Here is a 13,192-nt window from a genome sequence, read left to right as displayed (position 1 = left end):
AGAAAGAGGCTCGACGACTTCTTAGTGAAGACGCCACCTCGCACGTTTGGCTGCGAGAACAAGACTTCGCCATGAAGATCCCTCGATGTTTGCACACGAAAACGAGATGAAACGGCTTCTCTGTGAATACCTCGCGGTGTACCTGAACACGATAACTGGATTAAGCGATTTCACGGTGAAGAACCCTCGATTCAGAAACGCAGTGAGGAGGCCGAAACAACATGGCCGCGCACAAGCAGGTGGAACAGGCGCACATTTGCCGTTCAATTTTTAGTGGAGCCTTCCATTATGTTTGAATCTCTTAACCTTTTCCCTGGCACAGGGTGGCCAGTCGGTACTCACACTGGCTAAACTCCTTGTCTTTCCCTTTCTATTTTCGCCTCCCATGTGGGGCCAACACAGAGTTTAATCTGGTGGTTCTAAAGCAATGCATATGATACCATGCGCAGAATGTGTTATCCTCTGTGGTTTCAGTTTGACGCGACACCTCGTCAGGTCATACATTTTCGAGAGTTCGAGAACAAAAATGAACTCGTGGCGGCGCACCTCAAAAAAAAAAAAAAAAAAAAAGGCGCGAAATACAAGTAACGCCCGTCCTGCCTTATCCATGTGGTGTGCGGTCCTTCTTTGTCCACGTTGTAAATATGTCAGACTACTTAAACCAACTAAATCCCGTCTTTCTGACTTAAACAAGGATTTCCATAGTCGCTGATTATATTCCCTATTTGGCATATTTTTCAGCCACTACAATTTTATTTATTTTCCCCCTCATGAGAACAGTCTCATTTATTATCGTCCGGGAATTTCTGGGTTTCCGTAGTTTCATACCCTTAATGGAATACCGGAGACGCGGAGTGTTGGCACCGCCATGTTGCAAAGCTAAGTTCAACTAGAGCATATGAAGCAAACATTTTAACGACCATACTCTACTGAACTGCCGGTGTAAATACATCTTCAGAAACAATAATTACCTCGTAGCCACTCTCCTATTTTTTTTTCTTTCACAATAACTTTCTTTCACAATAACTTCTTTAACAAGCTGTGGTTGACAAAGCATCACAGATGTCGCTACTAGCATCGCTGCAATCGAAAAAAAAAACTATAAAATAGAAAAGAAAGCGATCACAAAGAACGTGCTCGAGGGGTAGTGCACTCCTCTCAGAGGCTAGGGCTGGCTGTCTAAGTACGCTCTGAATTAAAAAAAAATCGCCGATGATTACGATACTTCCTAATGCGAAATTTGAGCGCCGCTTTATACGTGCTTTCATTTCGCGATATATTGGCTGGCGTGGACAGTCTGTCTCGTGCGGCAGTTTGCAAACAGAGCGAAGTGCGGCGCGACTGCCTCGCTAATCTGGAGATCGTGAGAGGCAGCGCGTGGGTGACGCGTGGGCGCAATTCACAGCAGCCGCTGCATACAGACTTCCCAGACGACGCGCGCTACTATGGCGCCATCTCGTGGGCATTGTCGCCGCACTACGCCTTTCTTCTCACGCTTTCGCCATACCCCCCTCCTCCGTTTTCCTCCTCGCCTCTTTCATCCCCCGCTGCGCTCCGCGTTCGCTCTTTCAACATTCGCTGTGCGCCGCAGAAAAGGCCGCGCGCCGCAGAAAACGCGCGCCGCAGAAAAGGCCGCCTAAGAGCTGCGCTCTAAAAAACAAGGTTTACCCAAGAAGATGAAATGAGCAATACCAGAATTTACATCCTGAAGTCAACAAAAATGTGATGAATCTGCGTAAAGCACTACAGTTGAAGGACAGCAATGAGAGGGTATACATTGGCGCGGTGAACACAAGAAGAGACGTTTGGGAGATTCGTGGTATATAAGTAGGGTAGAACCAGCGTGATCATGTCGAATAAAAATTAGTACATGAAATGGTAATCATGGGCATATTGTAGACAGCAAGGAGTGGAAAGGGCGTCAAAGTTGCGTTAGAATAAACACAGTATGCTGGAGTTTTGTGCCACATGCTAACCATCCTATTTTAAAAAAGAATCCACTCGTCGTGGTCATCGTCATCGTTATCATCATCGTCATCATCATCATACTACCAACACCATGGCTGTCATCCACTGTTTCGGTATGCCGTAAACGGGAATAGAATACGGGCAGGTTAAATTCATGCGCCGTTGTGGCTAAGTTGCTATGGCGTTCTGCTGCTGAGCGCAAGGTCGCGGGTTCGTTACCCGGCCACATTTGACGGCGGTGGAATGCAAAAATTAATCGGGTACTTAAAGCTCAGGTGGTAGAAATGAACCTGGAGCCCCCACGACGGCGTTACTTATAACCCATGGGTTGCTTAAGGACGTTTTTACCTCCACCTCCCCTCACTCCCCAACGTAGGGTAGAAAACCAGATCTTCCCGTCTGGTAATCTCCCTGCCTTTACCTTTCTTCTATCTCTCTTCCTCTCTATAGGACGTGAAAACCCCACGATTTGATTCTGTAAAGTATGAACTTTTGGCGGTGCGTACTTGTTTGTTCCTTAGGAATTCGCGTCTTCATGGCATCCTTGCACAAAAACAAAATTGGCCACGTACGTAAGTTTTCGTAACATTTCGCCCGATGAAACGACAATGGCCATTCGTCTTCGCTTGGACGTACGGAGATCGCAGGTTTTTTTTTTCTTTCCTTATTTTTATTATTTTAATTTATTTGACCATGAAGGCAGCCCTATCTCCAAAGTGCATTTGATCGGTGATGTATGGTATGCGTGAAGCGTGGCAAACAGAAACATAAATAACAAAAACGAGACTATATATAGCAAACCATCCCGCGGCAATACGCCAAGTTTCGACAGGTGCAGAGCACGGGCACCGAAAGAGATGGATTGAACTTCCGAGCCTTGATTTATGTCATGATTACGTTGAAAAGTTTTCTTTGGCTCCGAAACAGCGTGCCCCAACTGCCACAGCCAAAATATATATGTGCGTTTTTTTTAAACGAGAGCGTGGTCGGAAAATATAAAAACAATAGCAGTTCGTTTCATTCGCAAGAATTACAACATAACGCAGGTGACAATCCAATATCATCGTAATAAGATATCTTTGTTTTCTTTCAAGCTTCAGCCTAAGATAAATGGCCGACGTCGGTAAGGGCAAAAGGGGGATATTCCGCGGGTCACGACGTAAACATCAGTGAGGAAGATTAATTGGCCGTTTCGGAGATATCGGTTTCGATAAACTATGGTCGTTCACAAGGCAATGCAGTTGTATTCTTGGTTATTATGATAATGATCAGATTATTCGTGTTAGCTATATCTGTCAATTCTACGATGACGATCGTAAACTAAGCTCAGCACCCAACTTCCATTTCTTCATGGTCGCTCTTGAACTTAAGACTGTGTCGTATGAGCTCGCTTTATTAATGAGACGCGTTGAAGACTGACTTTGACCGTGGGGCACGACGCCTTTCCATGATGGCGAAGCTCAATGGAATGGAGCGCATCTGATATCTCAGAGTGCCTCTTTCGCAATCTCGCGAATTAGATGGACGGCGAACTCTCGACGAACCCTGCCCTATCGTCACAGACAGACTATTCTTTTGGGAGAACGCCACGTAGCTTACACTGGGATTTGCTGAAAATAATGGCAAGCGAAAGCAAAAAAAAAAAAATATTGTCCTTGCACCAGTGACACTCATAAATTATGTATATCTTCAGTCAGCGGATTCATTGATAACACAGCGCCTGCACTGTCCCCGCCAACTTATTAATTGGTCTCGCAGATTGAATCGATGGTGGCGGATGCAATAACGTGTCCAAGGCTTCCAAATGAAGGATGGTCTCATAATTGGATTCGATCTTACCTTTTTACTTCACAGTGACAAAAAAAAAATAATAACGGCCAGGCAGTGGCGCGTGTGCTTAGGGGAAATCATCAGGCCCACACATTTTATAAACGACTGCAGTTAGCACAACTAGTTAATTATCATGACTTTTCACACTGAACGCATTACGGAAACAAGTTACGCGTAGGAATATAAGGAGTATAATGTTACGCGTAGCTGATGCCCAAGCTATTAACAATTAATTTACTCGGAAGTCAACGCAGGCCAAGATAGCGACGCTATATCAAGCGGGGGCCCGTCGTTTTCCTCCTCTTCATTGCAGCCACGCTGTGGCTGGCTAGTTCCGTATCAATATTACTGTCCGCTACAGCTACTGGCGCTCTTTGGCCAGACCTGGCCCTTGCGCCGTTAAATGCCACGTATCATCATCATCATCATCCGCTACTGCTACAAAGTTTTCTTAGTAATGCAATCACTATAACCGGTGTGACATTACGTTGTACCCACCACGGTAGCTCGAGACTGTGGCAGTCTCGCCGCTGAACACGACGTCCCGGGTTCGACCCCCGCCCGCTTTTCGATGGGGTCGGAATGCAAGAATGTTTGTGTACCGTGCATTGTGTGTACGTTGAATAACCTCAGGTGGTCAAAACCACTGTAGAGACCCTTCCCCCCAACGGCGTGAGTCATAATTATATTGACGTTTTAGCGCTTGAAACACCCAATTCCGATTTCGTTTTAAATGACATTAACCTCGTCCCACTTTCTCACTGTTAGTTTTGCATCACGTGTTGCGTATCGACTGCTGGAAATACAGAGCAACTCAAGTACAGAAGCCGCGATTTACTTTCCAACTCGAATCAGCGTGTAGTTGGCAACCTTGACGGGTAAAACCAGGACTCTTCTGTAAGGCCAGCGACGCCACAGGCGGACGAATAAGATTCTCGCACGCCTGTTCATTGGTGTCTCGGTGGCTTCTTCAGGAGATCGTTTGTTCCGTTCCATGCCCAGCGATGCATCGATTTCGGGGGCGTTCGGTGCCTTCGACGAAAACGAACAAACAAACAAAAAAAGGAAAGCATGGGATCAGCGCATGGTCACTGGCCGAAGTTGATTCTGCCCAGTCATTTGTTAGCCCTATATATTATCTTACTGAAATAAAAATCCTATCGGTGTGTAAGCCACGCTATAGAGGCAAACGGCTAATACACAGAGAACGAGAAATATGAAGAAAAAAATAGTGTAAAAAAACCAGGAATAATATGAAAAATGAGGACGCACACAAGGTCCACGATATGCGAGACGAGCTGACTTTGAGCTACAGCACGGCGGCCTCGTAGTAAATAAAGGGGCAATCAAGACAAGAAAACTCGGAACAGCTGGACAAGTTTGTGGGGTAACATAATTATTACACAGCCCCATGGACGCAGACAGCGGAAAGAGACGACCGGACAGCGCACTGTCCTGTTGTTTCTTTCCGCTGTCTGTGTCCCTGGTGCTGTTTTATAATTATCTCGAGAGAAGCGTTAAGCGCAGTCAGACTGCTAGATAAAACCTGAGTTATCATGAGTGCGCCCTCTTAGTGCGATCAGAGCCTTGGTAACGCAGAAATTCTGCTAAAAGAAAAGATAGTCCATGACGCAACCTTAAAGTTCCTTACGTCAATGGCAGTTTCTGCAAGACCTTTGGTAGTTGGGAACAGAATAGGACTATTTTGTATTCCAGAGTAGGCAAACACAAACCGCAAGCTTTCGCAGAGTTCATTACAATAAAAAGAAGAAGAAGAAGAGATAGAGTCTCCATAGACGAAGGTAGTTTTAAATATCGTGACGCACAGGTTGACAAGATGGGCAACACGGCTTAATCTGCTGGAGAGGTTTACAGAGGCGAAGCTCGGCCTTCATTTTCTTGGTTAATAAACAACCGTCATCACCATCATCATATTTATGTACACTGCACGACGAAGGTCCTCTCCCTGTGATCTCTAATTATAGCTGTCTTGCGCCAGCTGATACCGCCTTATGTATGCAGATGCCCTAATTTCATCGTAATCAACAACCATTTCGTATTAAAGAAAGCCAGGCGACCTTTGGAGAAAATAAATCTGCCAAACTGCACTTAGTGGTTCCCGTCAGTTTCCCTTTATTGCGTACGTCGTGCCCAACTCAATAGGATGGAGAGGACGTAGGAAAGATCGCCAAAATTTACGCAACGGCGCACATAAGTGTTTAGAAAAGACCCGATTTGTGGGCCTTGGTCCGAGTAGAGGTGCACGCAGTCACTCCACGACATGGGCACAATTATGTGCGCCTGCAGCGTCAACTCTACAAGTTCTGTGCCCTCAAAATCTGTCTCAAATTTCTATTACATAACCTTTACTTCCGTTTAAATATTGCCCACCGTTTTGGAGATCTAGAATAAATCTTTCTCGCAATAATGACTCGACGTTTTTCTCTTACATTGAGAGCGATTTCGATTTGTCAGTAAATCGCTCTCCTATCAATGTCACTAAACGTTAATGCGGTTCTTTGCTCACCAAAGCATCCTTGAAGAGTGTTTCTCCACTGGCTTGCGAGTCATCGTCCCCCTCTGGAGAGCAGCAAGGTGGCGCGCTGACGTCGGAATCGTTGCTCGAATAGTCACAGACATGCAAGATAGAACAGTTACAATGACTAGCACTTTCGGGTGCTGTTGGATTATCTCGACTGTCCTCTTGTAATTCGACGTTCTCGGTGTAAGGACGCGCATACGCCGGCGTTTCCAGATAGTTGGACAGCAAAGACAGAGCAAGGATAGCGACCAGGACAGCGTGCATAGTTGTCTCAAGTTGCTTATCTTCAAATGTTCCTAACGTGGGAAAGCATGAAGAATATTTCCCTAACAGCGACAATTCCTTCCTTGAATTCCAAGCCTAGGTCCTAACCGTGCCCTTTTATATTAAGCTCGCCGGGACTCCATCTAAGGTACACTATGGGAACCCTGGGCCTAGCAACAAGCATCCTCGAATCGAGTGTATCGAAATAAAGCTGGTGTATTTCATAGGCGCCGAGTTGCGTAATACGCATTCTCAACTGGGACAGCTATTATCTAAATGAGTGAGCTCTAGTTGATGGATGCGAGGGCTTCAAAGGCAACCGTACAGTGAGCGGATAAAAGTATATTTGCCGATGAGCAGATGTGAGAAGGGACTCCTTCGGCCGGTATTTGCGCGTGAACGTTTTCTTTGTTGAAGATGGCGAGCAGCTAGCTTTTGTGGCGCAGCAAAGATTGCGCCACAGATCGCAGGAAATGTTTGACGGGAGCATTTAAGCCAGGACGTCCGGTGGCGGGTTGTTTCTGCGGTCAGCAACAAATTCCCTTCCCTTTTCCGTCATTTTTCTATCTTATTCATTTAAACAAACAACCAATTACTACTGCTACCACCATCACCGGAGACAGACAAACAGAGACAGACAAACAAACAGAGACAGACAAACAAACAGAGACAGACAGACAAACAGAGACAGACAGACAAACAGAGACAGACAGACAAACAGAGACAGACAGACAAACAGAGACAGACAGACAAACAGAGACAGACAAACAAACAGAGACAGACAAACAAACAGAGACAGACAAACAAACAGAGACAGACAAACAAACAGAGACAGAGACAAACAAACAGAGACAGAGACAAACAAACAGAGACAGAGACAAACAAACAGAGACAGAGACAAACAAACAGAGACAGAGACAAACAAACAGAGACAGACAGAGACAAACAAACAGAGACAGACAGAGACAAACAAACAGAGACAGACAGAGACAAACAAACAGAGACAGAGACAGAGACAGACAGACAGACAAACAGAGACAGACAGAGACAGACAGACAGACAGACAGAGACAGACAGACAGACAGACAGACAGACAGACAGACAGACAGACAGACAGACAGACAGACAGACAGACAGACAGACAGACAGACAGACAGACAGACAGACAGACAGACAGACAGACAGACAGACAGACAGACAGACAGACAGACAGACAGACAGACAGACAGACAGACAGACAGACAGACAGACAGACAGACAGACAGACAGACAGACAGACAGACAGACAGACAGACAGACAGACAGACAGACAGACAGACAGACAGACAGACAGACAGACAGACAGACAGACAGACAGACAGACAGACAGACAGACAGACAGACAGACAGACAGACAGACAGACAGACAGACAGACAGACAGACAGACAGACAGACAGACAGACAGACAGACAGACAGACAGACAGACAGACAGACAGACAGACAGACAGACAGACAGACAGACAGACAGACAGACAGACAGACGACAAGACAGGAAGCAGACAGGACAGACGACAGACAGACAGACAGAACAGACAGACAGCCGACAGACAGACAGACAGACAGACAGACAGACAGACAGACCCATTGTGATAGAGATGTGGGGCACACGGTTAACAATAATTATGCAATGGCAATATTAAGAAAGTCCTATATATGCACCAAAAACTCGTAATTTACACCCGACTTAATGTGATGAGAACGTATGCGTGCAATTAAAATGTACGTATGCAAGATTGCGAGACGGAGCCTAGGTTCAATACGTCACGTTGCTGGTCTCATCGAATTTGAACATTCTCAGTGTAATGAATGTATTTCGGCGCTAATGGAGCATTGTGTTCAGATCCGTTTTGCCAAGTCACTAATCAACGCATCCAGCCTGATGTTTCTGCGACAAGAGTGACCCATGCTCACAATACCATTCTTCAGCCAGACTAGGATACGGCGAAAAAAGAAAGAGAAAGATTGCATTTAAGAAAGCGCTGAACAAACGCGGTAAGCTTAATAAAATAGAAGCGAGATCAAAGACCCTGCAATCTGTATGCAAGATTCAGAGCTAATCGAATTGATACGCAGATTCACGCGGCAAGTGCGATGACAGTGAAACAGCATCAAGAGCGAGGTGGCACAGAGCTTGGTATTTGGCCCGAAGCTTTCCCAGTCCTAATGATACCGCGATGAAAAAAAAAAGTGAATGAAATAAACACTTCGCAAAAAGTCGACTCAGCCCGTCACCGGGAAGAAGGTTTACAAAACAAGATCATCATCATCAGCAGCAGCAGCAGCAGCAGTCTATTCATGTCCACTGCAGGACGAAGGCCTCTCCCTGTGATCTCCACTCACCCCTGTCTTGCGCTAGATGATTCCAACTAGCGCCTGCAAATTTCGTAACTTCATCACCCCACCTAGTTTTCTGCCGTCCTCGACTGTGCTTCCTTTCTCTTGGTGACTCTAACGGTCCATCGGTTATCCATCCTACACATTACATGACCTGCCCAGCTCCATTTCTTCCGCTTAATGTCAACTAGAATATCGGCTATCCCCGTTTGTTTTCCGATCGGCACCGCTCTCTTCTTGTCTCTTAACGTTAAGCCTAACATTTTCCGTTCCATCGCTCTTTGTGCGGTCCTTAACTTGTTCTCGAGCTTATTTGTTAACCTCCAAGCTTCTGCCCCATATGTTAGCACCGGTAGAATGCAATGATGGTACACTTTTCTTTTCAATGACAGTGGTAAGCTCCCATTCATGATTTGGCCATGCCTGCCGTATGCACTCCAACCCAATTTTATTTACCTCTAAATTTCTTTCTCATGATCAGGATCCCCTGTGAGTAATTGACCTAGATAAACGTACTCCTTTACAAACTCTAGAGCCTGACTGTCGATCCTGAATACTTGGTCCCTTGCGAGGCTATTGAACTATATTTTTGTCTTCTGGATATTAATCTTCAACCTCACTCTTACACTTTCACGGTTAAGGTCCTCAATCATTTGCTGTAATTCGTCTCCATTGTTGCTGAATAGGACAATGTCATCTGCAAATCGGAGGTTGCTGAGGTACTCGCCATTGATCCTCACTCCTAAGCCTTCCCAGTCTAAGAGCTTGAATACTTCTTCTAAGCATGCAGTGAATAGCATTGGAGAGATTGTGTCTTCTTGTCTGACCCCATCCTTGATAGGTATCTTTCTACTTGTCTTGTGGAGAACCAAAGATATACACACGAAAACGAGCCGATGTAAATTCCTTGTCGCCTAATTAAGCCTGGCAACCTGTGGGTGTTCTTATTGAGAAGGCGTGTAGCGAGACTCGAAGGCTGTTTTCTCAGCTCGGCACACCACCCTTTTATGCCTGAATGGCTGTCACGAACACAAGGCCCAGGGACGTGGTTTGAGCGCGCTCTGCGTTCACTCTATTGGTAGAGGGAAGGGTGGCTGGAGCGTAGCGTTAATTAATCATTCTTCTTCTATGCAGTTTGCAAAAGGAAGAGCGCGGTACTCGAGGACAAGTATGTGTCTAGAACCGCCAAAAAGAAGACTTCGCAGGCGCATGCAGAGGGCGCTTTGAAAGTAAGAAGCGTATAAAAGGGAGAAGCGTATAGAAGCGGTCCCGCAATGACGTGTCTTTGACAAGAGGTGTGTCAGACAGATGCGCGTGGAAAAGGATCAGGAGAAAAGCAGGAGGTGTTGAAGCGCGGTGAGATGCAAACTATGTTGAAAGGGTTCGTTTGAAACAGTCTTAACCAGAACTAGGGCGATCTTTATTAACACCGCCATCATGGATTGTAATCTTGAGGGAAAACAATCGTGTTTCATCTCGAAAGAAAAAAAAAACAGCAGTACTACGAGTTACCCAACGCACTCATATGGTAGCGAATTGTGGAGCACATTTCAATCAACAGAACGATCAAGCTAAGTCGCCGGAGCGTGCCCTGATAAGTTATAACTAGAGTAATGAGGAATAATTCGTTAATCCAAGAACCATATGAATACATTGCAGAAGAGATTCAGCTATAAGAGACAATAAAAAACGCGTGGCCAAGCTGTAATTTCTCATCATTCAATAGCAAGACATGTTTGCTGATTTGTTCATTTTCTTTTCGATCTATTCGGAAATATTCCTGAGCGGTGTAGATCAGAGAGAAAACGAGCATAGCCGATATTCTAATTGACATTAAGAGACAAAAATGGAGCTGGGCAGGCCATGTAATGCGTAGGATGGATAACAGGTGGACCATTAGAGTTACAGAATGGGTGCCAAGGACGAGGACGGCAGAAAACTAGGTGGGGTGATGAAGTTAGGAAACTTGCAGGAGCAAGTTGGAATCAGCTAACGCAAGACAGGGGTAACTGGAGATCGCTGGGAGAGGCCTTCGTCCTGCAGTGGTCATAAAAATAGGCTGATGATGATGATGACGAACTTCCTCTCTAGCATTCTTTCCATGACGTTCGTTACGGTACGGTGACAGTAGAAGTAGCAAAACAAAAGAGCGGTGTTGAATAAGGTGAGCCATTAAATGCGGGAGCCGTTAACTAAAATGCGCAAACTACGTAACTGACAGAAACAGAAGCGTAGACACCGAAAAAGAACGATTCCTCCATTAAATGAGAGCAAAAGTGTACTAAGGCATCCTGAAGGACTAATGAGCGGAACCGAAATACAATTTCATCTGCGATTACTCTCCCCCTTGGCATTCATTAGAACAAAGACGCTAACGCAAGTACATAACCTGTACCTCAATTCAGTTGAAAACCATTCGGATTGCCACAGAGAAAACTTGATTAGAGGAATCGCGATAAGAGTTGTTCAGACTTTCAACCACGAGCACAACCTCGGAACTTTTAGACACAACAAGGGCTCGAATCTCGAAGACGCGACCTCAGATCGAGCCGTTTTATGGTTGTGTCACTTTGAACGTGTGGCTCATACCCACTATGGGCGACTGGCCAAGGCCCAGGTGGATAAGGCTTGCTGAATATAGAAATTAAATTTCCCTTGGAAATTTGCGAAAACTGATAAATTCAGTGTGGCAGATGCAAGAAATTGAATGACGTAGCCTGTATTGAAATCTACTGAAATGAATAATCACAAAAGAAGCAAATTTAACTCAGTGGAATCTTAAGCGTTCTTTCTCTTTATCCAAAAACATTCTTTACCACGGGCGTTGATTGCAATCACTGACACAGGCACCCAAAAACAAATTAAATACTGTTGTTTATTTCTGACAAATATGTATCGCACACCTAGGAATAGGGAAACGGGAATTAAAACGAAGCAGGTAAGCCGGCGGGATGTTCTAATAAATAAGATTTCCGCGATTGGTATTCCATGCCGAGTTTTTCCAAGCATAAGAGCCAACTTATCGCCGAAAATTCCTGCACAAGTTGATTTCCAAGTGGGATTTGAATAAATATAGCACTGGTGCTAGAGACAGATACATGTTTGGTAGATATAAAACCCCGCCGAATGAAAGGTCAGTCGGCCGGGGGTCCTGGCGTGCCCTTGTAATCCAGCTGCTCGGAGGCCGGTGCTGGAGGACGGGTTGAGACCGGGAGCTCTGCCCCATGTTGATTTGCGTTGATGGGGTGTCCGCGCTGAGCCGGGCGTCGATATGGTGGGTATGGATATGGTGACTATGGTGGCCTGGTCGCCTAACCGGCCCAGAGCGGTAAACCCTCTGCAGTAGTGGGATTCGATATGATTCGATTAGATACGGGGCAGCCCAGTCAATACACTCGGACCTAGCACCAATTTTTTTAATGGAAAGCATTGCTTGCTTTATTATTTTTATTATTAGGCTTCGCTTTATTTAACTTACTCACTTTATGGTTATTTCTGCGTTGGATTCCACGTTCTCTATTACATTGTCTGTTGTTTTCTTTTTATTTTATTTTTATTTCTTACTGTCCTGTTTTAAACGTACAAATGGGAATATGAAACACATTTCGAATACATTACTTATATTTTGAGTATGTATTCGAAATGGGGCCTGGAGTATATTCTCGCGTAATACCTGAAACAAGTATCGCATAAAATACAATAACAATAACAAAGTTACAATAACAGTGCTTACAATTTTAGTTCAGCGGAAGCCCGCTAGGTGGAGAGAAGTAATTAAAGGGAAAATGAGCCATTAACCCAATTGCAGCAATTGCTACAAAGGAAACCCGCACGGGTTCCACGAAAGAAAAGCGCCGCAGTTGAAAAATTCGTCCTGGTCCGGGACTCGAACCCGGGACCACCGCCTTTGCGGGGCAGCCGCTCTACCATCTGAGCTAACCAGGCCGCTAGCATTGCTACCATTGAGTGGATGTCTCATTTTCCCTTTAATTACAATATTTGTTGGCAATATCTTTTTTTTCGAGCATGCGCTCGAAGCTACATTACATTGCCACAGTCGCTTTAAATGTTTACTGCACTAGCTGCTTCCTGCCTTTTCTCGTCACTGAGGTAACTTACTTCATGCGTCAGCGCTTCCAAGAATGTACACCAATCTCTTACACCAATTATATACGCCAAGCGAGCAATCGTTGCCGAAGCATTCCTAGTTTTC

The 13,192-nt window shown here is 45.2% G+C and overlaps 1 non-coding gene across 1 annotated transcript; it reads right to left on the bottom strand.

Annotated features, from left to right (window-relative positions):
• Positions 1–12,849: 12,849 nt before the first annotated feature.
• Positions 12,850–12,924, bottom strand: Trnac-gca (transfer RNA cysteine (anticodon GCA)). The gene has a single exon. It is a non-coding gene; the product is annotated as a tRNA-Cys (tRNA).
• Positions 12,925–13,192: the final 268 nt, after the last annotated feature.

Source organism: Dermacentor silvarum, chromosome 11 (genome assembly GCF_013339745.2).
Source record: "Dermacentor silvarum isolate Dsil-2018 chromosome 11, BIME_Dsil_1.4, whole genome shotgun sequence".
Lineage (NCBI taxonomy): Eukaryota > Metazoa > Arthropoda > Arachnida > Ixodida > Ixodidae > Dermacentor > Dermacentor silvarum.
This window is presented reverse-complemented; position numbering and strand designations above follow the sequence as displayed.